Source organism: Eretmochelys imbricata, chromosome 14 (genome assembly GCF_965152235.1).
Source record: "Eretmochelys imbricata isolate rEreImb1 chromosome 14, rEreImb1.hap1, whole genome shotgun sequence".
In the NCBI taxonomy this organism is placed as follows: Eukaryota; Metazoa; Chordata; order Testudines; family Cheloniidae; genus Eretmochelys; species Eretmochelys imbricata.
Window position 1 is genome coordinate 28,218,333 of NC_135585.1, and position 26,249 is coordinate 28,244,581.

The 26,249-nt window shown below is 45.3% G+C and overlaps 1 pseudogene across 1 annotated transcript; it reads left to right on the top strand.

Moving 5' to 3' along the window:
- The first annotated feature begins 402 nt into the window (after positions 1-402).
- On the top strand, positions 403-22,513 carry LOC144274494 (butyrophilin subfamily 1 member A1-like; annotated as a pseudogene). The gene is made up of 7 exons (XR_013347888.1): positions 403-773; positions 4,384-4,731; positions 7,689-7,973; positions 9,555-9,629; positions 18,977-18,997; positions 19,920-19,952; positions 21,259-22,513. The product of XR_013347888.1 is annotated as a butyrophilin subfamily 1 member A1-like (transcript).
- Positions 22,514-26,249: the final 3,736 nt, after the last annotated feature.

A 26,249-nucleotide genomic window follows, 5' to 3' on the forward strand; every position in this document is an offset into this window, starting at 1 on the left:
GAGAGAGGGTGGCTTGGTGATTAGAGCCCTCCTCTTGGCTGTAGAAGACTCAGGTTCAAGTTCCTGCTCTAATAAATATTTCATTATTTACTCAAAGTGGAACAGATCCACCAGGAAAGATTGAAAAAACTCCATCTCAGGCTACAGATAAATTGGTTAGTCACTAAGGTGCCACAAGTACTCCTTTTCTTTTTCCATCTCAGGCTAGTCAATAGCCTAGTGATTAGGGCTCTCCCCTGGAGAGGGCAAAATGGAGGGAGAGAGGAATCAGGGAACCAGAGTTGGGGAAAGCAGGCATCTGGAGAGGGGAAAGTGGAATTGAGGAAAAGCAGGAACCTTTGGACAGGGAGGACCCAGAGGGGAGAAGCAGGATATAGAGGAGTGGGGGAAGCAGCGACCTCGAGGTGGGGAGCAGTGTGGATTGGGTGGGAATGGGACAAACTCAGACTCATAATAGAAACATGTTTTCAACTTTAATGGAATGGCTGCTCTAACTGCATAACACAATAAATTTACTTGGCAATGCATATATCCCATTTTATTTGTGTCCTCTGTGATCTTCTGTCCCTCAAAATCCAATAACCAGCATCTCATAATCACTGTTTTGTTTACTATGATGTTTGTTTGTTTTTCTCCATGTCCATCCTGTTATCTAGACCAAGTTCCCATGAGGATGCAGGTTCTCTCATTCTGCCATAGCACCACAGCCAGATGCTCTCTGCCTGATTTGATTATTTTCTTCATTACTTGTTCTCTTCACAGGTTGGAATCAGGTAGGAATCCCATCTCTTTCTGTAGTTTCTTATATGATTTATCTAGGCTTACAGTGACTTACAAATGGGCTTCACTTGAAGACAATGGAACTACTTACAGTGTGTAAATAGAACCACAAAGCAAGATTGGCAACTTCTTTATTCAATTTTGCTCTGCTTATCCTGTTGCTGGGTTGTTGCATTGTTCTTGGGATAGTTTTTAGGTTTGCTTATTCATGCATGTATTTTTAAAAGTTGTCAGCAATGGATAACACTCTGTTACTGAAGGAGGATAAAAATCTAAGTAAATAAATAGCAGGGGTTTGAAAAGATGCCCAGTAAGATGTTTAGTTGTAAACAGAAGGCTAAACAAAAAACACCCCAAATTCCAAACAGAAACAACAGTGTTTTTTTAAAAAGTGTCTTCCCTGCCTGTCCAAACCTTCAGGACTAATAACTGTCTAACTCATCTTAATGCACTGACGTCCTCTTCCACTCATTCCCTTCTCAATCACCTAGAGAGAGCAGGGACTATAAGTCAGTAGGTTGAACAAGAGGGTAAATGAGATACACAGCTGACGACCCTTTATTGAAAGTGTCCCATTAGAACCCGTGGGGTTGTTAGCTCAGACACTCCATCTGCTTTCAGTCTCTGGGACATCACATTAGGAAAGAGGCACTAATCTGGTCCCAAACCACTTAATGCTTCATATGTCAAAAACCAGTGCTTTGAAGTGCACACAAAATATACTGGAAGTAAGAGCATATCACAGAGCTCAGGTACACAGTGTTCCATGTGCAGAGCACAGCTAACCAAGTAGGATGCTACACTTTGCACTATCTTAAATTGAAACTAGTCCTCTGGAGATTAAAGGATTTCGCAGCCTATGAACCTGAGCAACAAAAGGAGAGCCCATTAGGACTGATCCAAATCCCATTGAAGTAAATGAGAACTGTTCCATTGGTTCAATGGGATTGGGATCAGGTTTCCAGCCCTTTAAAATTTCCTCCAAATTGTGTTGCCTAGTTTATCAGATCTAATCCTATTTTATTTGCATAGCACACTACTGCATGAGGCTGACAGGACTGAGGAGGCAAAAGAAAAGTAATTTTTCTCTCTGAGTTAATTTTCTTTATGTTGTGGCACATTTCAGAGCACAATGTAGAGTGACTGAACCTTATCACCCTGTCACTGTAACTGGGGTTGGGGACATTTTGTGATCCTCTCACTTGCTCCCCATGACAAGTGCTGGGAATGTATTTCAGTATTTTTTAAAATATAATCTTTCTGCCTGGTGGAGCCAGCAGCAGTCAGGGCCGTGTTCAATATCTAGGGGTTCCTTTCTGTCGATACAACACAGAACTGGCTCAATCCTCCACCCAGTATCCTAGGAAATTTACACACCACCCCTGGGTGCCTCTGAGAGGCAATACTTCCCCACTCACAAGCATAGAGTCTGAGTATAGAAAAGAAACTTTAATAAAAGGAGGGAAGCAACTCAGTGTTAATTTGGGAAAACACTGCAACTAGGGTCCATAAAAATAAACCATGGGTAAACGACCCAACCCCAAGTAGGTTGGGCAGTGTCCTTTCCCCTCAGGTTCTTAAGTCCAGCAACCCAAAAGCCCCCTTCACATGCCCAAACCTTCTCTGCACCCCACTCACAGTTGCTGTCCTTGGTTAGTGCAGACCCAGAGTTCAGAGGTGCATCTGCAGACTTCACCTCCCACCTTGTGTGGAGAGGGGGTAAAGAGGCTCCTTACTTGTAGCGCTGCTCGGGCACTTGCTCGCTGCCCCTCTCTGCCAGCCACCCTGCCAGATGCCTGCTCACCATGCTCACCGCGCCTCTCCACTGTCAGCCTGCTGGCTGCTTGGTCACCGCTGTTGGCACACCTCTCCACCAGCCACCCTGTTGGCCGCTCACCTTGCTTCTCCACCAGCCGCCCTGCTAGCCACTCATCATGCTTCTTTGCCACTGCCCTGCTGGCTGCTTGTTGCGCCTCTCTGCCTCAACAGCCACTCATTCACCAGCTGTCAGTCACCTTCTGCTGCCATCTGCCTCTCTGCTGTGTCCTCTGCACATCAGTTTCTTAGTAATTTTAGCTCTTAGCGGGCAGGGCAGAAACACAGTCGCACCACAAATGATTTCAGCTCTGATCGAACAATTAAATTAACAAAGAGGGTTCTAATGAAGCCTATTTAATGCTATTCTTTGACCTGTGGGGAGGAACAGGTTGAACCAGTCTAGGTAGGACCCTTGGTGAGGGTGTGCTGCCTTCTCACTGGGATACTTGTCCCCACCCCTCTTACTTTCACAGAGCGCTGACATTCGAGCCTCTGGCTTAACAAGGTTCTTTCAACTGAGGATGGTCCCCCTTATTTGGGACAGGTTAAGCACAGTACTGCTTCTCTGTATTCCCACAATAATTACAACATTGGTAACAGCATTTCACTACTCCTGCATTCAGTACTAAGGTGATTTGTACCCAACACCAGTTAAAGTTGATCACTTTGACACCTCTGCATCTGTTGAATATGTAAACAGAGCAGGAACAAATTGTATTTACATAAACACACCAGGAGTCTCTCCCACTCCCAGCTAGCTGTCAGGGAAGCATTCATTCAGACCCTGCTTACATAAACATAATAATAACCCTTTAGACATGAGTGGGTAGCCAGTATTCAGGGTCTTATGGGTTCTTTCCATTAGAAAGAGAAATTGCTGATGGAGTCAGGTATTTATTTGATGAAATCCTTTTTATTTACATAGAATGTACACAAAGTCCCGCATCATTGAACACAGTAGGAATCAAACAGCAGGAGGCAATTTCTTTGCTCACAATTCCAAGCCTCTTTCAACCAAAACTTTGCCCAACAAGTTCTCTCTTAGCTTTCACATGCTTCAAGTGCTTTTCTGGCTGTCTCTGGCCCTTCTTTGCAGCCTTTTCTGTCTGCTTCTTTAGTGTTTTTTCTCTGCTTCTGCTCTCACACACAAGCACACAGCTCTACCAAAGCAATACCCATCCCTCTGTATTTGCACTATGCCCACATAGCTCAGCTCTTGACCAGACTTGCACATGGCATGTAATTTGAGTGGTGGCTCTGAAAGTTTCAGCTACTTTACTCCATAAAGGAGCTTCATTGCTTCTAACATTTATTCTGAATGAAGGGTGGCTATTACACCCACTAGATTCAATGAGGTTTCACCCTACATCTGGTATAACAATAATTTAACAGAGTAGCAGCCGTGTTAGTCTGTATTCGCAAAAAGAAAAGGAGTACTTGTGGCACCTTAGAGACTAACCAATTTATTTGAGCATAAGCTTTCATGAACTACAGCTCACTTCCACTGAATGCATCCGATGAAGTGAGCTGTAGCTCATGAAAGCTTATGCTCAAATAAATTGGTTAGTCTCTAAGGTGCCACAAGTACTCCTTTTCTTTTTGCGAATAATTTACAGTTGTGGAAATGCATTATTTCTTGTAAACTCCATATATAATTTCATGCCCCATAGAATATAAAATACATGAAATAGATCTTGTTGTTTGTGTGTATTGTTAAAGAAATGTATATGAATTTCCCATGCTTTCTCTGAGTTTATCTTCCTTGTATCCTGGTACATTTCTTAGCTCGTTTTAAAGTGGTTGGACCTGACCAGCCTGTCATTGCCACTGTGGGAGAAGAGATTGTGTTACCCTGTCACCTGTCCCCCAAGATGAGCGCTGAGAACATGGAGGTGACGTGGTTCCGTTCCCAACTCTCTCCATTTGTTCATCGCTATAGTGATGGAAAGGACCAGTATGGGCAGCAGATGTCAGACTATCAGTGGAGGACAGAGCTCTTTAAAGATGGTCTCACCGATGGAAATGTTGCCTTGAGAATTTTCAATATCAGACCTTCTGATGAAGGACAGTATAGCTGTTTTGTTCAAGAGGGTATGGATTATGAAGAAGCCCTATTGGAACTAAAGGTGTCAGGTCAGTAGCGTGTGGGGAAGCAATAGATGTGATATATCTTAATTTTTAGTAAGGCTGTTGGCACAATCCCACATGACAATCTCATAAGCAAACCAGGGAAATGTGGTTTGGCTGAAATTGCTAGAAGGTGGGTGCACAACCTGATTAAAAAATTGAACCCAAAGAATAGTTATCAGTTGTTTGCTGTTAAATTAGGAGGATGTATCAAATGGGATCCCACATGGGTCATTCCTCGGTCCGGTACTATTCAATATTTTCATTAATTACTTAGATAATGCAGTAGAGAGTACACTTATAAAATGTGCAGATGTCACCAAGCTGGGAAAGGTGCAGTCCCTTTGGAGGGCAGGATTAGAATTCAAAATGATCTTGATAAACTGGAGTATTGGTCTGAAATCAACAACATGAAATTGAGTAAAAACGTGCAAAGAGAAATACACGTAGGAAGGAAAAAATAAATGCACAAATACAATATGGGAATAACTGTCTGGGCAGCAATGCTGCAGAAAAGGATATGGAGATTTTAGTGGATCACAAAGTGAATATGGAGCCAACAGCATGATGCTGCAGTGAAAAAAAGGAGATTTAGGCTACATAGCAGGAAAATCTTTCTAACTATGAAGATAGTTAAGCACTGGAACAGGTAACCTAGGCAGGTCATGGAATTCTTGTCATTGTAGGTTTTTTAAGAAGGAGGTTACACAGACACGAGTTTGGGATGGCCTAGGAGTACTTAATCTTGTCTCAGTGTGGGTGAGTGGACAAGATCAAGGGTTCTCAACATTTTTCTTTCTGAGCCCCCTCCCCCACAACTTGCTGTAAAAACTCTACAGTCCAATTGTGCCACAATCACTGTTTTTCTGCATTTAAAAGCCAGGGCCAGGATTAGGGGATAGCAAGCAGGTCAATTGCCCAGGGCCCCACACCACAGGGGGCCCTGTGAAGCTACGTTGCTCAGGCTTCAGCTTCAACCTCGTGTGACAGGTCTCAGGTTTCAGCCATGCACAGCAGGGTAGGGGCTTTGGCTTTCTGCCCTGGGCCCCAGCAAGTCTAATGCTGACCCTGTTTGGTGGACCCCTTGAAACCTGCTCATAGCCCCCTGTGGGGCCACAGACCCCTGGCTGAGAACCGCTGGACTAGATGACCTTTTGAGTTCCCTTCCAATCCTATAGTTCTATGTGCCTGTATTTCCTTTGGAGAGGGTTCTCAGTGATTCTTATTTGCATTTTACTATTCAAAATTTCCTGTTACCTTCCATTTATTTCCTAGCAGTAACTCCAGTGTGTCACTTTTGTAAATCGGATTTAAGTTCCTATGTCATTTGGGTGCTTTTGAAAAATTTCCCCAAGTCCGTTGCGAGGAATGATTCTTCATCCAAACATGAAGTACATTGGATAAGGGGTACACTAGCTACTCCATGTCTGAAAATGAGTGGCTAGTGTTCTGCTGGCTCCTTGTCACTCTGGTGCTATCTCATTTCATTCTGGTGAAGGCTGCTAAAACTTTAAGGAGGGAGAACAATTCCTCCTGTGAAAGCCCATTCCTCCTCCACTGCTTTTCACCAGTGAAGAGGGGCTTAGGAGCAGCCACACATACTGAGCTCTGGGTTAAACTTGACCAGACATGGACAGACTTTTCTCCTCTGTCTTTGACATGTACTGTCAAGGTTCCTCCCCCACTCTGAACTCTAGGGTACAGATGTGGGGACCTGCATGAAAAAAACCTCCTAAGCTTATCTTTACCAGCTTAGGTCAAAACTTCCCCAAGGTACAAAATATTCCCCCCGTTGTCCTTGGACTGGCCGCTACCACCACCAAACTAATACTGGTTACTGGGGAAGAGCTGTTTGGACGCGTCTTTCCCCCCAAAATACTTCCCAAAACCCTGCACCCCACTTCCTGGACAAGGTTTGGTAAAAAGCCGCACCAATTTGCCTAGGTGATGACAGACCCAGACCCTTGGATCTTAAGAACAATGAATAATCCTCCCAACACTTGCACCCCCCCTTTCCTGGGAAATGTTGGATAAAAAGCCTCACCAATTTGCATAGGTGACCACAGACCCAAACCCTTGGATCTGAGAACAATGAAAAAGCATTCAGTTTTTTACAAGAAGACTTTTAATAAAAAATAGAAGTAAATAGAAATAAAGAAATCCCCCCTGTAAAATCAGGATGGTAGATATCTTACAGGGTAATTAGATTCAAAAACATAGAGAACCCCTCTAGGCAAAACCTTAAGTTACAAAAAAGATACACAGACAGAAATAGTTATTCTATTCAGCACAATTCTTTTCTCAGCCATTTAAAGAAATCATAATCTAACACATACCTAGCTAGATTACTTACTAAAAGTTCTAAGACTCCATTCCTGGTCTATCCCCGGCCAAGACCCAGCATACAGACAGACACACAGACCCTTTGTTTCTCTCCCTCCTCCCAGCTTTTGAAAGTATCTTGTCTCCTCATTGGTCATTTTGGTCAGGTGCCAGCGAGGTTACCTTTAGCTTCTTAACCCTTTACAGGTGAGAGGAGCTTTCCCCTGGCCAGGAGGGATTTCAAAGGGGTTTACCCTTCCCTTTATATTTATGACATGTAGCCATAGGGCTAGCTAAAGCAGACTGTATATGATCAAAGAAGAGATATTTCACCTGAAGGTACATTTGAAATATAACTTTTATTTTTCTCAATCTTTTTCTTTATCAGTTAGTGTTAAGATCATTTACCAGCTAAGGGATTCATGAAATCATGAAATACAATGTTTTGCCATGTGTAGATCCTGGAATGGAAAACTAGTGAAGGAAAAAGTTTTCCCTTCCCGCTCCATGAAATAATTATAATTTCTTGCTCATATTGTTTCCTGAGTCCATGAGTATAGGGAATAAAAGGAAAGTTTAAACGTTTATCCTCCAGGCTGAACATGTGCATAAATTAATACTGATTTATTAATTTTCTCTAGCTTCAGGCACTGCTCCTCACATCTCTGTTGAGGATTATCAGGATGGAGGGATCCGTGTGGTGTGTCGATCGGTTGGCTGGTACCCACAGCCTGAGGTGCTGTGGAGAGATGCCAGTGGACAGCATTTACCATCGCTCTCTGAAACAAATTCCAAAGAAGCCAATGAGCTGTTTGACATTGAAAATTCCATCGTTATTACAGAGAATTCACACCAGAACTTGTCTTGTGTAATCAGGAGCACCCACACCAACCAAAAAAAGGAATCAACATTATTTTATATATCAGGTCAGTTACCACCAAAGCAACACACTGTGATCAGCAACAGAAAAAAGACAACAGCAGATTGGTTAACTACATTAAAATGTATCAATAGCAATGAAGGCTAGAGTATGATATTTAGAAAAAAAACCCTACAAAAGAAACAAACCAATGGTGGAATTTTCAAAAGTATCCTGAAAGTCAACAAGACTCATGCTCCTAAATAATTCAGACACTTTTGAAGATCCCACCTATACTGTATAGCAGAGGTGGCCAAATTTACTGACTCTCCAAGACACATATGACAATCTTCAGAAGTTTGAGAGCTGGGGCATGACTGCAGGAGTTTGGGGCTTCAAATCTGTGGGGAGGGGGGTCTCAGGGCTTCAGCCCCATGGGAAGCACCTGCTGGGGCTTGGGGCTTCAGGAGTGGGGCTGAAACCCGAGACCTTCCTCCCTGCAGTGCTGACACGGGGGGACACATGGGGTCACATGCTCCCCCAGACTTTTGCCAGGATTTGCTGGCCCTGCTTGGTCACATGGTGTCGCCCTGTGTGACAGCTGCCGGAGCCGGCAAGCTGGGAGCTGTGACTATGAGGAGAGGCAGCTGGGAACTGCAGGGGGAGCTTCTGCTTTTGCTTCTGCATGAGAGCTCTTTTGGGACCATGGAGAGGAGGGGCTCAGAGCATAGCCCCAGCTGGGGCTGAGCTCTCACCCATGGCCGGGACTGCAGCAGAGCAATTGGCCTTGGCCAGAGCGCCAAGCCCAGAGCCCATCCCCCGTTCCACCATTCCCCCCAAGGCCCTACCTGGCCCCACCCCATTCCACCCCTTCCCTTGTGAGCCTGCCCCTGTTCCAACCACGAACCTGCCCCCATTCCACCCCCACTCCACCTCTTCTCCCGAGGCCCACACCCCGCTTGTTCCTTTCCACCCTGTCCGCTGCGACCCCGAGTCCAGAAAGGCTCTGTGTCCCCACTGTGGCCCTGGAGTGAGAGCTCCTCCAGCCCCAAGGCTGTAGCAGTGGGGATTTTTCCGGGGGCCCCAAATTGGCCAGGACCCCTGGGCATAGGCCCTGTGGGTCTGTGCGGTAATCCGCCACTGCACTCCCGCTTCCGGCCTCTCCCAAGCCTCCATTACTCACCGCCCATGATTGCAGCCCCAGTGTGCTGAGCACTGTACAAATAAACAGTGATAGTTCTAAACTAAATGAACAAGACAAGCAAAAGACTGGACAGGAAATAGAGCAACAGAGGGGAAATGACATAGTAAAGCTCATACAGCAGGGCACCAGAAGTGTGGGGAACATAATTCAGTCTCCTGAGTCTGAAGCCAGTGCTTTAGGCATTGAACAAGGTTGTCTCTTTGTGCAACAACAGCAGTGAATTAAACCAGGCTGATTCATACGCTGATCTGTGAATTGATGCCTGTGTTGGTTGGAGTCCTTGTAATATAGGTTTCTGGTGCTCTGTGCACTGCAGACAGGGCTGTATTTCCACCTTTGTTTTAGACTACTCCTGCTGGAGGTAGCTTTATATGATGTGGAATCCTTTGATTTTTGCCCTTACTTACAGAGTGATGTGAGTCCCTCTGGGGTTTTCTTTTACAGCTGCCTTTTTCCCAAAGGCGAATCCATGGATGGTGGCTCTGTTGGTGATCCTGATGATTTTCGCATGTTTCATTGGTATCACTATTTATTTATTTAAAATAAAAGGTAAACATTATAAAGGAAAATATAATGCAAGATTTTCTTCTAATAAAAGCAGTAAGGCTACATCTGAAAAACTAAAAAGTAACATGAAAAATGTAGAAGCAACAAAAAATAATGGTTTTGTATGGAAATGTCCTTGCAAAGGAACTTCACTGAGTTACACCAGCTGAGCCTTCACATTTATATATAACGGGACACATAAAATTAGAGAAAAGTGAAAAATTTTCATCTTTGTTCTGGGGATGTGAAACCCATCAAAGTCTCATCATTTGTACAGTATCTGTGAAGAGCTTTCACTGAACTCAAACAGAACCCTTGGTCCACTGGTGAATTTATGTATACCCCAAAGTTTACAGTCCTGTAACTGTCCACACAAGGGAAAAGAAACTCCTTGAAGTGTAAAAATATAATTAGGAAGGACAAAAAAGAATTTGAAGAACAGCTAGCCAAAGAATCAAAAAATAATAGCAAATTTTTAAAAATACATCAGAAGCAGGAAGCCTGCTAAACAACCAGCAGGGCCACTGGACGATCGAGATGCTAAAGGAGCACTCAGGGACGATAAGGCCATTGCAGAGAAACTAAATTAAAGTCTTTGCATCAGTCTTCACAGCTGAGGATGTGAGGGAGATTCCTAAACCTGAGCCATTCTTTTTGTGTGACAAATCTGAGGAAGTGACCCAGATTGAGGTGTCATTAGAGGAGGTTTTGGAACAAATTGATGAACTAAACAGTAATAAGTCACCAGGACCAGATGGTATTCACTGAAGAGTTCTGAAGGAACTCAAATGTGAAATAGAAGAACTACTAACTGTAGTCTGTAACCTGTCATTTAAATCAGCTTCTGTACCAAATGACAGGAGGATAGCTAATGTGATGCCAATTTTTTAAAAGGGCTCCAGAGGTGATCCTGGCAACTACATGCTAGTAAACCTGACTTCAGTACTGGGAAAACTGGTATAGTAAAGAACAAAATGGTCAGACACGTAGATGAACATAATTTGTTGTGGAAGAGTCAACATGTTTTTTGTAAAGGGAAATCATGTCTCATAAATCTAATAGAATTCTTTGAGGGGATCAACAAGCATGTGGACAAGGGGGATCCAGTGGATATAGTGTGCTTAGATTTTCAGAAAGCCTTTGATAAGGTCCCTCACCAAAGGCTCTTAAGCAAAATAAGTTGTCATCCAATAAGAGGAAATGTCCTCTCATGGTTTTGTAACTGGTTAAAAGATAAGAAACAAAGGGTAAGAATAAATGGTCAGTTTTCAGAATGGAGAGAGGTAAATAGTGGTGTCCCTCAGGGGTCTGTTTGGGGCCCAGTCCTATTCAACATATTCATAAATGATCTGGAAAAAGGGGTAAACAGTGAGGTGGCAAAATTTGCAGATGATACAAAACTACTCAAAATAGTTAAGTCCCAGGCAGGCTGCAAAGAGCTACAGAAGCATCTCTCAAAACTGGGTGACTGGACAACAAAATGGCAGATGAAATTCAATGGTGATAAATGCAGAGTAATGCACACTGGAAAACATAATCCCAACTACACATGTAAAATGTTGGGTTTAAATTGCTGTTACAACTCAAGAAAGAGATCTAGGGGTATGTCTACACTACAAAATTAGGTCGAATTTATAGAAGTCGTTTTTTTAGAAATCGTTTTTATATATTCGAGTGTGTGTGTCCCCACAGAAAATGCTCTAAGTGCATTAAGTGCATTAACTCGGCGGAGTGCTTCCACAGTACCAAGGCAAGCGTCGAATTCCGGAGTGTTGCACTGTGGGTAGCTATCCCACAGTTCCCACAGTCTCTGCTGCCAATTGGAATTCTGGGTTGAGATCCCAATGCCTGATGGGGCTAAAACATTGTCGCGGGTGGTTCTGGGTACATATCGTCAGGCCTCCGTTCCCTCCCTCTCTCCATGAAAGCAAGGGCAGACAATCATTTCGCGCCTTTTTTCTTGAGTTACCTGTGCAGACGCCATACCACGGCAAGCATGGAGCCCGCTCAGGTAACCGTCACCGTATGTCTACTGGGTGCTGGCAGACGTGGTACTGCATTGCTACACAGTAGCAGCAACCCCTTGCCTTGTGGCAGCAGAGGGTGCAGTAGGACTGGTAGCCGTCATCGTCATGTTCGAGGTGCTCCTGGCCATATCAGCCAGGAGCGCCTGGGCAGACATGGGTGCAGGGACTACATTAGAAGTGACTTGACCAGGTCATTCTCTTTAGTCCTGCAGTCAGTCCTATTGAACCATCTTATGGTGAGCAGGAGGCGGTATGGATTGCTAGCAGTCCTATTGTACCATCTTCTGCTGGGCAGGCAAGAGATGAGGATAGCTAGCAGTCCTATTGTACCATCTCCTGCCGAGCAGCCATGAGATGTGGATGGCTTGCAGTCCTTCTGCACCGTCTGCTGCCAGCCAAAGATGTAAAAGATAGATGGAGTGGATCAAAACAAGAAAAAGACCAGAGTTGTTTTGTACTCATTCGCTTCCCCCCCCCCCCCCGCCCCGTCTAGGGGACTCATTCCTCTAGGTCACACTGCAGTCACTCAGAGAAGGTGCAGCAAGGTAAATCTAGCCATGTATCAATCAGAGGCCAGACCAACCTGCTTGTTCCAATAAGAACAATTACTTAGGTGCACCATTTCTTATTGGAACCCTCCGTGAAGTCCTGCCTGAAATACTCCTTGATGTAAAGCCACCCCCTTCATTGATTTTAATTCCCTGTAAGCCAACCCTGTAAGCCATGTCGTCAGTCGCCCCTCCCTCCGTCAGAGCAACGGCAGACAATCGTTCCGTGCCTTTTTTCTGTGTGGATGCCATACCAAGGCAAGCATGGAGGCCGCTCAGCTCACTTTGGCAATTAGGAGCACATTAAACACCACACGCATTATCCAGCAGTATATGCAGCACCAGAACCTGGCAGAGCGATACCGGGCGAGGAGGCGACGTCAGCGCGGTCACGTGAGTGATCAGGACATGGACACAGATTTCTCTGAAAGCATGGGCCCTGCCAATGCATGCATCATGGTGCTAATGGGGCAGGTTCATGCGGTGGAACGCCGATTCTGGGCTCGGGAAACAAGCACAGACTGGTGGGACCGCATCGTGTTGCAGGTCTGGGACGATTCCCAGTGGCTGCAAAACTTTCGCATGCGTAAGGGCAGTTTTAAGGAACTTTGTGACTTGCTTTCCCCTGCCCTGAAGTGCATGAATACCAAGATGAGAGCAGCCCTCACAGTTGAGAAGCGAGTGGTGATAGCCCTGTGGAAGCTTGCAACGCCAGACAGCTACCAGTCAGTCGGGAATCAATTTGGAGTGGGCAAATCTACTGTTGGGGCTGCTGTGATGCAAGCAGTCCACGCAATCAAAGATCTGCTGATATCAAGGGTAGTGACCCTGAGAAATGTGCAGGTCATAGTGGATGGCTTTGCTGCAATGGGATTCCCTAACTGTTGTGGGGCCATAGACGGAACCCATATCCCTATCTTGGCACCGGAGCACCAAGCCGCCGAGTACATAAACCACAAGGGGTACTTTTCAATAGTGCTGCAAGCTCTGGTGGATCACAAGGGACGTTTCACCAACATCAGTGTGGGATGGCCGGGAAAGGTACATGACGCTCGCATCTTCAGGAACTCTGGTCTGTTTCAAAAGCTGCAGGAAGGGACTTTATTCCCAGATCAGAAAATAACTGTTGGGGATGTTGAAATGCCTATATGTATCCTTGGGGACCCAGCCTACCCCTTAATGCCATGGCTCACGAAGCCATACACAGGCAGCCTGGACAGTAGTCAGGAGCTGTTCAACTACAGGCTGAGCAAGTGCAGAATGGTGGTAGAATGTGCATTTGGACGTTTAAAGGCGCGCTGGCGCAGTTTACTGACTCGCTTAGACCTCAGCGAAACCAATATTCCCACTGTTATTACTGCTTGCTGTGCACTCCATAATATCTGTGAGAGTAAGAGGGAGACATTTATGGAGGGGTGGGAGGCTGAGGCAAATCGTCTGGCTGCTGGTTACGTGCAGCCAGACACCAGGGTGGTTAGAAGAGCACAGGAGGGTGCGGTGCGCATCAGAGAAGCTTTGAAAACCAGTTTCATGACTGGACAGGCTACGGTGTGAAAGTTCTATTTGTTTCTCCTCGATGAAACCCCCGCCCCTTGGTTCACTCTACTTCCCTGTAAGCTAACCACCCTCCCCTCCTCCCTTCGATCACTGCTTGCAGAGTCAATAAAGTCATTGTTGCTTCACATTCATGCATTCTTTATTCATTCATCACACAAATAGGGGGATGACTACCAAGGTAGCCCAGGAGGGGTGGTGGAGGAGGGAATGAAAATGCCACACAGCACTTTAAAAGTTTACAACTTTAAAATTTATTGAATGCCAGCCTTCTGTTTTTTGGGCAATCCTCTGTGGTGGAGTGGCTGGTTGGCCAGAGACCCCCCCACCGCGTTCTTGGGCGTCTGGGTGAGGAGGCTATGGAACTTGGGGAGGAGGGTGGTTGGTTACACAGGGGCTGTAGTGGCAGTCTGTGCTCCAGCTGCCTTTGCTGCAGCTCAACCATACTCTGGAGCATATTAGTTTGATCCTCCAGCAGCCTCAGCATTGAATCCTGCCTCCTCTCATCACGCTGCCACCACCTTTCAGCTTCAGCCCTCTCTTCAGCCCGCCACTTACTCTCTTCAGCCCGCCACCTCTCCTCCCGGTCACTTTGTGCTTTCCTGCACTCTGACATTATTTGCCTCCACGCATTCCTCTGTGCTCTGTCAGTGTGGGAGGACAACATGAGCCCAGAGAACATTTCATCATAAGTGCGTTTTTTTTTTCTTTCTAATCTTCACTAGCCTCTGGGAAGGAGAAGATCCTGTGATCACTGAAACACATGCAGCTGGTGGAGAAAAAAAAAGGGACATCAGTATTTAAAAAGACACATTTTATAAAACAGTGGCTACAGTCTTTCAGGGTAAACCTTGCTGTTAACATTACATACATAGCACATGTGCTTTCGTTACAAGGTCGCATTTTGCCTCCCCCCACCACGTGGCTACCCCCTCAACCCTCCCCCCTCCCTGTGGCTAACAGCGGGGAACATTTCTGTTCAGCCACAGGCAAACAACCCAGCAGGAACGGGCTCCTCTGAGTCTCCCCTGAAGAAAAGCACCCTATTTCAACCAGGTGACCATGAATGATATCACTCTCCTGCGGATAACACAGAGACATAAAGAACGGATGTTGTTTGAACGCCAGCAAACATACACTGCAATGCTTTGTTCTACAATGATTCCCGAGTACGTGCTACTGGCCTGGAGTGGTAAAGTGTCCTACCATGGAGGACGCAATAAGGCTGCCCTCCCCAGAAACCTTTTGCAAAGGCTTTGAGAGTACATCCAGGAGAGCCATGAATGCTTGGGCAAATTAATCCTTTCACATGCTTGCTTTTAAACCATGTATAGTATTTTAAAAGGTACACTCACTGGAGGTCCCTTCTCCGCCTGCCGGGTCCAGGAGGCAGCCTTGGGTGGGTCCGGGGGGTACTGGCTCCAGGTCCAGGGTGAGAAACAGTTCCTGGCTGTCGGGAAAACCGGTTTCTCCGCTTGCTTGCTGTGAGCTATCTACAACCTCCTCCTCATCATCATCTTCTTCATCCCCAAAACCTGCTTCCGTATTGCCTCCATCTCCATTGAAGGAGTCAAACAACACGGCTGGGGTAGTGGTGGCTGAACCCCCTAAAATGGCATGCAGCTCATCATAGAAGCGGCATGTTTGGGGCTCTGACCCGGAGCGGCCGTTCGCCTCTCTGGTTTTCTGGTAGGCTTGCCTCAGCTCCTTAAGTTTCACGCGGCAGTGCTTTGGGTCCCTGTTATGGCCTCTGTCCTTCATGCCCTGGGAGATTTTGATAAAGGTTTTGGCATTTCGAAAAGTGGAACGGAGTTCTGATAGCATGGATTCCTCTCCCCATACAGCGATCAGATCCCGTACCTCCCGTTCAGCCCATGCTGGACCTCTTTTGCGATTCTGGGACTCCATCATGGTCACCTCTGCTGATGAGCTCTGCATGGTCACCTGCAGCTTGCCACGCTGGCCAAACAGGAAATGAGATTCAAAAGTTTGCGATTCTTTTCCTGTCTACCTGGCCAGTGCATCTGAGTTGAGAGTGCTGTCCAGAGCGGTCACAATGGAGCACTCTGGGATAGCTCACGGAGTCCAATACCGTTGAATTGTGTCCACAGTACCCCAAATTCGACCTGGAAAGGCCGATTTAAGCGCTAATCCACTTGTCAGGGGTGGAGTAAGGAGATCGATTTTAAGAGCCCTTTAAGTTGAAAAAAAGGGCTTCATCGTGTGGACGGGTGGAGGTTTACATCGATTTAATGCTGCTAAATTCGACCTAAAGTCCTAGTGTAGACCAGGACTTGGAGTCATTATGGATAGTTTTCTGAAAACATCCACTTAATGTGAAGCGTCAGACAAAAAAGCAAACAGAATGTTGTGAATCATTAAGAAAGGGATAGATACCTCTGTGTAATTCCATGGTACACCCACATCTTGAATACTGCATGCAGATATAGTCACCCCATCTCAAAAAATATATGTTGGGATTGGAAAAGGTTCAGAAAAGGGCAACAAAATTTATTAGGGGTATGGAACAGCTTCCGTATGAGGAGAGATTAATAAAACTGGGACTTTTCAGCTTGGAAAAGAAACAACTAAGGGGAGGTATGATTGAGGTCTATAAAATCATCACTGGTGTGGAGAAAATAAATAAGGAAGTGTTATTTACTCCTTCTCATAACACAAGAACTAGGGGGTCATAAAATGAAACTAATAGGCAGCAGGTTTAAAAGAAACAAAAGGAAGTATTTCTTCACACAACACAGAGTCAACCTGTGGAACTCTTTGCCAGAGGATGTTGTGAAGGCCAAGCCTATAACAAGGTTCAAAAAAGAACTAGATAAGTTCATGGAAGATAGGTCCATCAATGGCTATTAGCCAGGATGGGCAGGGATGGTGTCCCTAGCCTCTGTTTGCCAGAAGATGGGAATGGGCTATGGGATGATCACTTGATGATTACCTGTTTTGTTCATTCCCTCTGGGGGTACCTGGCATTGGCCACTGTCGGAAGACAGGATACTGGGCTAGATGGACCTTTGGTCTGACCCAGTATGGCCATTCTTATTTTCTAGTAATAATTTTTATTTATCGCTGTTTATTTTATTTATTTGTTTATTTATTTATTTGGGAAATGTGATACCGACATTGGTGTCATTATCTTTCCTCCAACAAGTAAAATTTTCCACAAATTTGTCTCCTCATTATTATTATTATTTATTATTTATTATGGGAGAGATTTTAGAACCAGAAACACCACTATCATCAATAAGAGCTTTGTCATTGACTTCAGGGAGTGAAGGATCAAGCACTAAATGCACAAGTCCTAGAACAATACAGTTGATAATATTAGGGCCTGAAATTACACTCCTTGCACCCCTAAAGCTCCCAACAAAGTTGCTGGATATGTAGGATATGCCAGGAAGCAGGACTGGGCTCTAATTCTGCTGGGAATTCAGAACTTTCACAACTTGGAAATACTCACTCTTTGATATTGAACTCCAATGTAGTCACATGATTAGTAAAACATAAATTTAATGTTTATCAAGGTGCTAAGGATTCATATAATGAAAACATTTCTTTCAATCTACATTAACTGTAAATATTCTTAAACAACTTGCTTTTCAAATGTTTTCTCCTAATAGAAACTGTTCTATGAAGTTGTTTGCTGTTAATTTTTGTTGTTGTGATTATTGGTAATAAAGGAACACCAACTTGAAACTCACATGAAATATCACAATAATGTATTGATGATAATTCAGTAGGTAGGAGATGAGAACATAGAGAACATGATTTAAGATGTATCTTCACTGAGGGTGAAATTCCCCTCCTGCGGGAGGTGACATGAAGTGGGAAACAAGGGGGACTCTGTGCCCTCCTGCACAGCGGGGAAGGGCTTCATGCCAGCTTGGTATCAGTTTTTCCCCTTTGTGCAGAGTTGTTTCTGATAGATACAAGTTAGGTCTATTCTTGGTGTCATCTTGTTATTTACAAAATATGTAGAGGAAAGTCTTTTATCCTAGAACACAGTAGAAACCAACAACAGCAGACAGTTTCCTTGCTCAGAAAATCCCCAATCTTCCACTGTAGTGAGCTCTGTGCCCAAGGAGCCCTATCTGCTTCCGTTCACACCCATAACTCCTTTGCCAGGTTTCTTTTGGTTTTCTACCTCCAACAAACACACACGCACGCCCGCACGTACACACACACACACACACACACACACGGTCTTTTAGCCCCTGAGTTCACTATCAGTGATAGCCCTGTTAATCTACCTGGGTTGGCTTTGTGCCCAGTGCATTGGGCAGTAGTTTTCATTATTTCTAGCTGGATCACAACACCAAAGGCCATAATGATTCTTTCTACTGAACCTGAAGGCAGATGCTTGGCTTTAATAAAGTCTGTGATCCTCTTTGGATCAAAATCCCATTAACACCTGCCAAAATAACCTCAACAAGTGCTGAGAAAGAGGTGTGTGTGTGTGGCTATATGTACTATAAATCTGTGCAGGAAGCCAGAAGCTGGGGCTAGGGAGGGTTTGTTGCAGAAGCTGGACAGTGAAGTACAGGGAGAAATGGAGATAGAGACTGAGGAGTTTTAGGGATAGCTCTGTTTCCTTATTATAACAACATGATCTGGTCAGTGATATAGAAAATGACTCTGTTGAGCTTTACCATTGTCACATGACAAGTATCAGGTCAGCAGAGAAATGGGAGTGAAGCCGCCAGGGCCAGGATTTTGTAGATTCCAGATAGGGGATGTGCAGGAGCTGCAGCTCAGATCAAAGTGAGTACACTGGCCATTGCCAGGCTTCAGAGGTGCTCTGTGTCCTGCCTGTGGTATCTTTACTGAAATCTCTTTTTGCTAACAAAGTGCAGTGCACCTGAGCTCTATAGTGCTGGGCCCTACAGAAACACCCCATGCTAGGTAAGTAAATAAATGCATCTATTCCAGGGAGGAAAAAATTCCTAGCAACTTTCAGGTTTAAAACCAAGCCCTTTTTGAATCATCACAGCTAAGTATTGTCAATTGTAACATCTCTCTGCCCGACACTCCCATAACTCAGAGACTGCCCTCTTTACCGATAGTTTGAATTTCATACATAGAGAATACAGCCTTTCAACTGTGTATCCAGGGGGATAGAAGCTCTGGATGATAAAACTGGATATAATAATGAATATTTATTTCTCTACATTTTTAGGGAAACTTACTGCAGAGCTTGGTAAGTCTTCTTTTGCTTCTTTCTATTTTTTGCACGCAGTTGTATACTGATCAGAGAGTTTTGTTGTCATTGTGGTGTTGACGTTTATTTAGTTTTTTGTTAGGTTGATTGATTTTTTGGGGGGAGGGTTGTTTTTCTGATTATTTATTTCTTGGGGGAGGTTGTTTTTCTTTTTTCAATTTCAATTTTAAAAAATGTGGAATAGAGGTAAGGCTGATCAATGTCACACAGAATAAACAAAATAAAATAAGGGATTTGAAAAGAAAGGAGCTGTCAGATTTAACTTTGATCTTGACAATACTGAGAAATAGTGCAGAAAAGAAGTGGAAAGTGGATCTTTGTCGTAAAATTGAAATTAAATTGGCAATGTTTTGAAGAAAAATGTTTGTTTCTGAAAAAGGCAATTTGTCAAGAAAAACACTTTTAATTCAAAAATTAGGATTAGCTTTCAGATTTGACTTGCTGTGTCTGAGTAGAACTCATGGGACTCAGTGGAGTGACTCCGATCTGTAAAGTTAAGCACGTGCAGCCATCTTTTCACGATTGCTGCACATATATGTTCTATTCTGCTCCCTCTAAAATAGATGGGAGATTTTTCACTGACCTCGGTGGGACCAGGTTCAGGCTTTTCTGACCAGGTATTTTGCATCCTAATTCGAATGTGTCCGTTGAAAAATCGGATCGTAAGTTTTTTGACAGTTGCATAGTTAATGGGACCTGACATAATACAAAAGAGTGTGTTAAAGGTGTAGCCTCTGTGAGAGAAGCACTTACACAATCTAGGTGTGTTTCTGATTCTTTATTTTATTATAAACATCTGATAGACATTATAAATCTATTTTTCCCTCAGTGTATCATTCTATTGAATCCTAGAGAATTTGTTCTGGGGAATTCTCATCTCTGATTATGTGGTTGGTTTCAGGCTGGAGAAAGCTTGCTGCCCCTCTGGAAAAAGGTAATTGAAGATCATACTGTATCAATGTCCATCACCTTTCATAAGAAAATGTTGCACCTTCTCCTTGATTGCAGCAGTGAGTAGTTCAGGGCAGACCTCACAAGCATCCTGTATGTCGGTGTGCATCAGGATGTGAGGCAGGTTTTATGCTTATGTCCTGCCACAACACAATGCATCCAGATCGTACACAGCTCCTCCCACTCCTCTGTCTGCATGTGCCCTGCCCCCTGAAGGGCTTTCTGAGAGCACCTCCCAGTCATTGTACAATGGAACATGACCCTGCCCAGCTGCTACCCCAGGGCCAATACCTGCCCTGTCTTCCCATCAATTGCCTTCCTGCTCCTGCTCATGTCTCCTCCTCACTCTTCTTCAGCCCTCACTGCCTGGGAGAGGGACAGAGCTATGCTCTGCAGACAAGGAGCAACTGAATTCTGTGTCTGGTGTCTAGATACCATGATGATGGAGATGGGAAAAGTGTTGACTAGAATTACAGCTAGAGGGGCTGGGGTAAGTGAGGAAATAAAATGTAGGGGAGGAAGATCCTGCTTCCTGCACATGAGCCAGAGCGAGCAGTGGAGGAGAGATGGGTGGGGGAGTGAAGGTGGTGGTGGGAAGGAGAGGAAGGGAAGGGAAGGGTGGGATGATGAGCAGTTTTGAAGATGATAGCAATTAACAGGAGGGTGGGTGAGTGCAGTTCCCCAGAGCAGCCGCCCTTGGGAGAAACGGGACCTGCTGCTGAGCAGTGAAATCTGAGGCATGTCAAGTCCTTGCCCCATGTGGCCTGTTGCTGTCTGAGGCAGGAGCACGTCAGAGATCCAGCATTTGGAGAGGGGAGGAGAGTGAGGAGGCCCATATCACATTGAAAGGAGGAAGCAGCTGGGAAACAAAAGGACTCATGCTGGAAATAAAGCACTTCGGGGGGCGGGGGGGGGGGGAGCTGTGTCAATATTCTTGACTTCATATAATCTGCTGTGTCCCCCTGGGGATACCAGGATTCCTGTGTCCCCCCAGGGATACTAGTCCCCTCCATGGGGAGAGGTGGGGCCAGGAGGGGATAGACCCTGATTCTGAGGCCTGGCCCAGCTGATCCCTTCACTCTGTTACTGACACATCTCTGTCAGGGGAGTGACTCTCCCCTGCACTGTGCTGAGATCTCAGAGCTGCTCCCCATTCCAACCTGGTAAATTCTGGAGGAAGGCGATTCCCTAAGTCACACTCCATCTGGGGCAGATTCTGTCACTGATATGATCAAACTCTCCCGCAGGGCTGAGCTCTGCCCTTAATGCTCTGATTTTTTCTTTCCCAGAGAATGTGACTCTGGATCCAGACACAGTTCATCCCCATCTTCTCCTGTCTGTGGATTGCAAAAGTGTTAAACGGCTATTCACACGGCTGGATTGCCTCGACAATCCTAAGAGATTTGAATATGAACGTTGTGTGCTGGGCTACGAGGGGTTCAACTCAGGGAGACATTACTGGGAGGTGGAGGTGGGACGTGGGGGATACTGGGCTGTGGGGATCGCTAGAGAGTCTGTGAGGAGGAAAGGAGAGATCATATTTAGCACTGAGGAGGGGATCTGGGCTGTGGGCCATTGGGGGAATCAGTACCTCGCTGTCACTTCTCCTCGCTCCCCATTGGCCCTGAAGCAGGTGCCCAAGAGGATCCGGGTTTCTCTGGACTATGAAGTGGGGAAGGTGGCATTTTTTGATGCTGATAAAGGGGTACTGATATTCACTTTCCCACCGGCTTCCTTTGCTGGGGAGAAAATCCACCCTTGGCTCTGGGTCTGGGATTTGCAATCACAGCTCAGACTGTGTCCCTGAGACACAGGAAGAAATACCCCTCTGGGACACTTGTCATCAGCCAGTCTAGCCTCACACATCCTCATCCTAAGATGCTGGAGGTCTCCAATGTTTCTGCAGAGCCTGTAATGCACAGTTTCTATAAACCTGGGAGAGGGGTGGTGTCCCTGGATTTAAGAGCCATTGAGAGCAGAGATGGAGGAAGACAAGCCAATTTCCTTGGTCCTAAGATTGTGCAGCCTGTCTGTCACTAGCCTCTGCAATCCAAGAGAACTCTAGCCACTGGTCAGGTTAGTAGCTAAGGGTGTGTCTACACTGCAGCGTGTGCTCCATCCTGCCTTGCAGGCATGTGCACACATTAGTCAAGTCCACTTATAAAAGTCCACACTGCCGAGCTGCACATGATCCGTACCCCATACACGTGTGTTGACATGAATGCTGTAGTTTCGTGTTTGGCACTAGGATTTCTAGGGACATGGAGTGCACATTTGGCAGGCTGAAGGCAATATGGTGCCACCTACAGACCATTTGGACACCAACATAGCCAGTGCCATCCATATGGCTGTGGTCTGCTGTGCTCTGCCTAGCATCTGCGAGGAGAAAGACACTGCTGGTTTGCAGTCCCATACAGACATCCAGAATGTGCACCTGTCATCCAGGGGTGCTGGAATGGGGAGTCAGGGGTCCATGGCCCCATCACTTTTAAAAATGGGGGACTATGCCCTCCAACTTTTAACAAGCCGTAAGAGCAAGCGATGGGGGGGGGGGGAGAGATGAGTGAGCAGGGGTAGGGGTAGGGTAGAGAGAGGTGGTGTGAGGGTGGGGGCTCAGGAGGAAGGGGTGATGTGGGAGCAGGGCATTGGGAGAAGGGGTAGTGGGGGAGGGCAGGGCCAGAGTTTAGGTGCCGGTGGCCCCCCACACTTTTATGGAGCTTCCATCGCTCCTGCTGTCATCACAGAGGTTGGGTCCAGGTGAACAAGGGAAACAAGGGATGGCTTACACACCTACATCCTTGCAGCACTGGGTGATGTGGAGATGTGATGAGGGACTGTAATGCTGTACATTGGCATTGTGTCTGTTTCCTATGTGCTGATTTGCTCTTGGTTATTTGCTGTTGCTTTTAAAAGAATCTGATATTTTATTTAAAATCTTTGGATACAACTTCCTGACTCTTCCTTTATTTCCTGACACTCATATGCCAATGTATTGTCCAAGCCAGCCAATTCATTAACAAAACAAAATCCTGAAATAACCCAAAGACCATTGCAGGCACCATAACTTCCTGTCCACAAATAATTCTTCAGAAGTGTGCAGTGTGAAATAAAGTGCAACCCTGTGCAAAAGGACAGGTTTCAGAGTAGCAGCCATGTTAGTCTGTATTCGCAAAAAGAAAAGGAGTACTTGTGGCACCTTAGAGACTAACCAATTTATTTGAGCATAAGCATCTGATGAAGTGAGCTGTAGCTCACGAAAGCTTATGCTCAAGTAAATTGGTTAGTCTCTAAGGTGCCACAAGTACTCCTTTTCTTCCTGTGCAAAAGGGGACCAATAGCTAAAGTCCAAGCTCCATGGGCTCACTAATAGTGGAACTGGAAGTCAGAAGGGCACCTCCAGTTCTCCTTCCCCCTAGTCAAAATGTTGATCTTATTGAATGCTGTTTTATGGGGGTGGAATGCAAACGGTACATCTGCCCATTTCACTCCATGCATTGCTCAGAGCCACCCAACCCCAGAGTTTTCCAGTGGCTGCTGGACGTGGTAGCATGGAAGTCGGTCTGCAGGCAGTGGGGATGGTGCTGAAGGTGGTGCTGGAGCTGGTATTGAGGGCTGCAGCTATCAGGGGGTAGCCTTTAATTTTATTTAAAGTGAATTTTGCAATGTGGTATTACACCACCGTGGGTTCGGCTCTGGCAGCTACAGTTTTAAGCTTAACACAGTGAAAGTTACCTTTGCTACTTGCTTTAGATTTAGAGTTTTTAGGAACACAAAGACCAAAGGTAGTGACCACACATACATTTACCAATGCAAGGTTTATTTTATTTTATAAGTTTTATTAAAGTTATAATTACCCAAGCATTCAGAAACTTTATACAGACCTCTGCACAAGTTACAAATATAGTTATACTTTCTTAAGAGTGTTAGGGATTGAATGGGTCTTTTATGGCTTGATTATTAGTAGAGGGATGGTTTCTGCTGGAGTCTTCCATAGGGAGCTCAATTTTTACATGTTGGGCATTTTTTTAAATAATGTGATTTTGTTGATACCTACATTTTGTGCATGTTTATGAAAGTGTTAACCTTTTTTCATGGGTTTGCGTTTCCTGGAAACTAAAGGGATCCCAATTTTTTTATATGTATAAGTTTTTTTAATTTTTATGAGCATTGACACACAACCTGTATTTTGTGGTTAAGACACATGTTGGAGACAGATGTGTCTTTACAGTATTTTTATAATTTACTATTAATTTTTTGTGTGGAGGGGGTAATTTTGTGCAATATTACCACTTGGTACCTTTTTTCATAATTTTATGGCATTGCCATAAACATTTAAACATTGCCCCCCATGCAGGAAAGAAATAATCACCCCATATTACATTCTGTGTCAAGACAAGGCCAACATGTTTGAACTTTGTCATCAATCTGGTATGTTTTTATTCCATCTTCATATTACTGAGAAGCTCCTTCTAGCAACAAACCCAGACCAAAGATACAGCATGGTAAGAATTTCAGGGTTAATTCATTAAAAAATAAGTAAGTAGGCAGGTAGGTAGGTTCTGGTTGGGGGTTTTGGGTAATCAGATCAGGGGCCTGTTACCTATATTAGTTTCAAGAAGGAAACCTTGAAGCCCTGAGGAAGCCTTGTAGGACATTACACAATGACATAGAAAGCAATGGAGAGAGCTAGTAAGCTACCAGGGTGGGCATTGGAAATGTGCTCATCATAGGACACTCACTCCCTGCCTGGAGTTTCTCTGTATGAAACATTGTCAAGAATCAAATGCTCGATTTGGGGGAAATTCAGGTGAACATTAACTAGATACAGAGCTAGGATAGTCTTTGTTTCCCTCAAACAGGGTTTGGCTTCTGCCCCTGCCTTAGGGCTGCCTGACTATTCTAAGCCTTTTACCCTTTTCTGCCACGTACAATCTAGGTGTGCACTTGGAGTTCTCACTCAGATGCACGGAGAAAAGAAACGCCCAGTGGCTTATTTCTTTGCCACTTTAGACCCTGTTGCCCAAGGCTTACCCCCCTGCCAGCATCCTAGTGGACTATCCTAGTGGCAGGGCTGGACCCTGGAACGGGGGAGGGGCAGGGCTGGGAGCGTCCCGGGCAGGGGCTCCTACCGTGTGCCAGGAACTAGCTGCAAGTTCGGGCTGGGCTGGGGAGGAACAGGACCTCGTCCCCTGCATGGGCTGCTCCCAGGGCCAGATCAGAGCCACCTCCAGGAACCGGCCGGGAGCCCAGCTCTGAAGGTAGCACCACTGCCAGGAGCAGTGCCGAAGTCAGGGTCGCAATACCGTGACACCCCTCCCCCAATAGCCTTGAGACCCCCCATGATCCTCTTCTGGGATGGGATCCACACAGTTACAACAGGGTGACATTTCAGATTGAAATAGCTAAAACTGTGAAATTTAAAAGACTTTTAAAAATCTCATGATCGTGAAATTTACCAAACTGGATGGGTGAATTTGGTAGGGCCCTACCCATGAGACTTCACAGGGGGGTAATTCACATTACAGATACACAAATGTGGATCCTCAGTTGCACTGTTTATATCACGGCCGCTTCTTTGTGGCAGATCCATTTGAGCTCCGTGGCACACGTCTCAGACAGAACCTGGCTGCCTTTTATCCACCCGCAGCTGTTCCCATCTGCAGAGCCTGAGAAGCTGCAGAGTGAGAGAGAGTCCGTGTCACTGTGGGTCCCTGTAACAAGGAAAGGCCCAGGGGTGAGTCTTTCCTCCCCCTCCCTGTACTGGGAAGCTGGGCTCTGGTGTTGTCCTTCATCTCTAACTTTCCTGAGGAGCGTCAGTCGAGAAGACGTCCCAGGCTGTGAGATGAGTTAGGGCAGTGGCTCTCAACCTTTCCAGACCACTGCACCCCTTTCAGGAGTCTGATTTCTCTTGCGTACCCCAAGTTTTACGTGGCTTAAAAATGACTTGCTTTGAAAATCCGACATGAAAATACAAATGTTGCCACAGCCACTATTGCTGAAAAATGGCTGACTCTCATTTTTACCATTCAATTATAAAATAAATCCATTGGAAATAAGTATTGTACTTACATGTCAGTGTATTGCATATAGAACAGTGTAAACAAGTCAGTGTCTGTCTGAAATTTTAGTTTGCACTGACTTCGCTAGTGCTTTTTATATAGCCCGTTCTAAAACTAGGCCAATATCTAGATGAGTTGACATACTCCTCGGAAGAGCTCTGTGTACCCCACGGATACGTGTACCCCTGCTTGAGACCCACAGAGTTGGGGGTCTGGAGCAA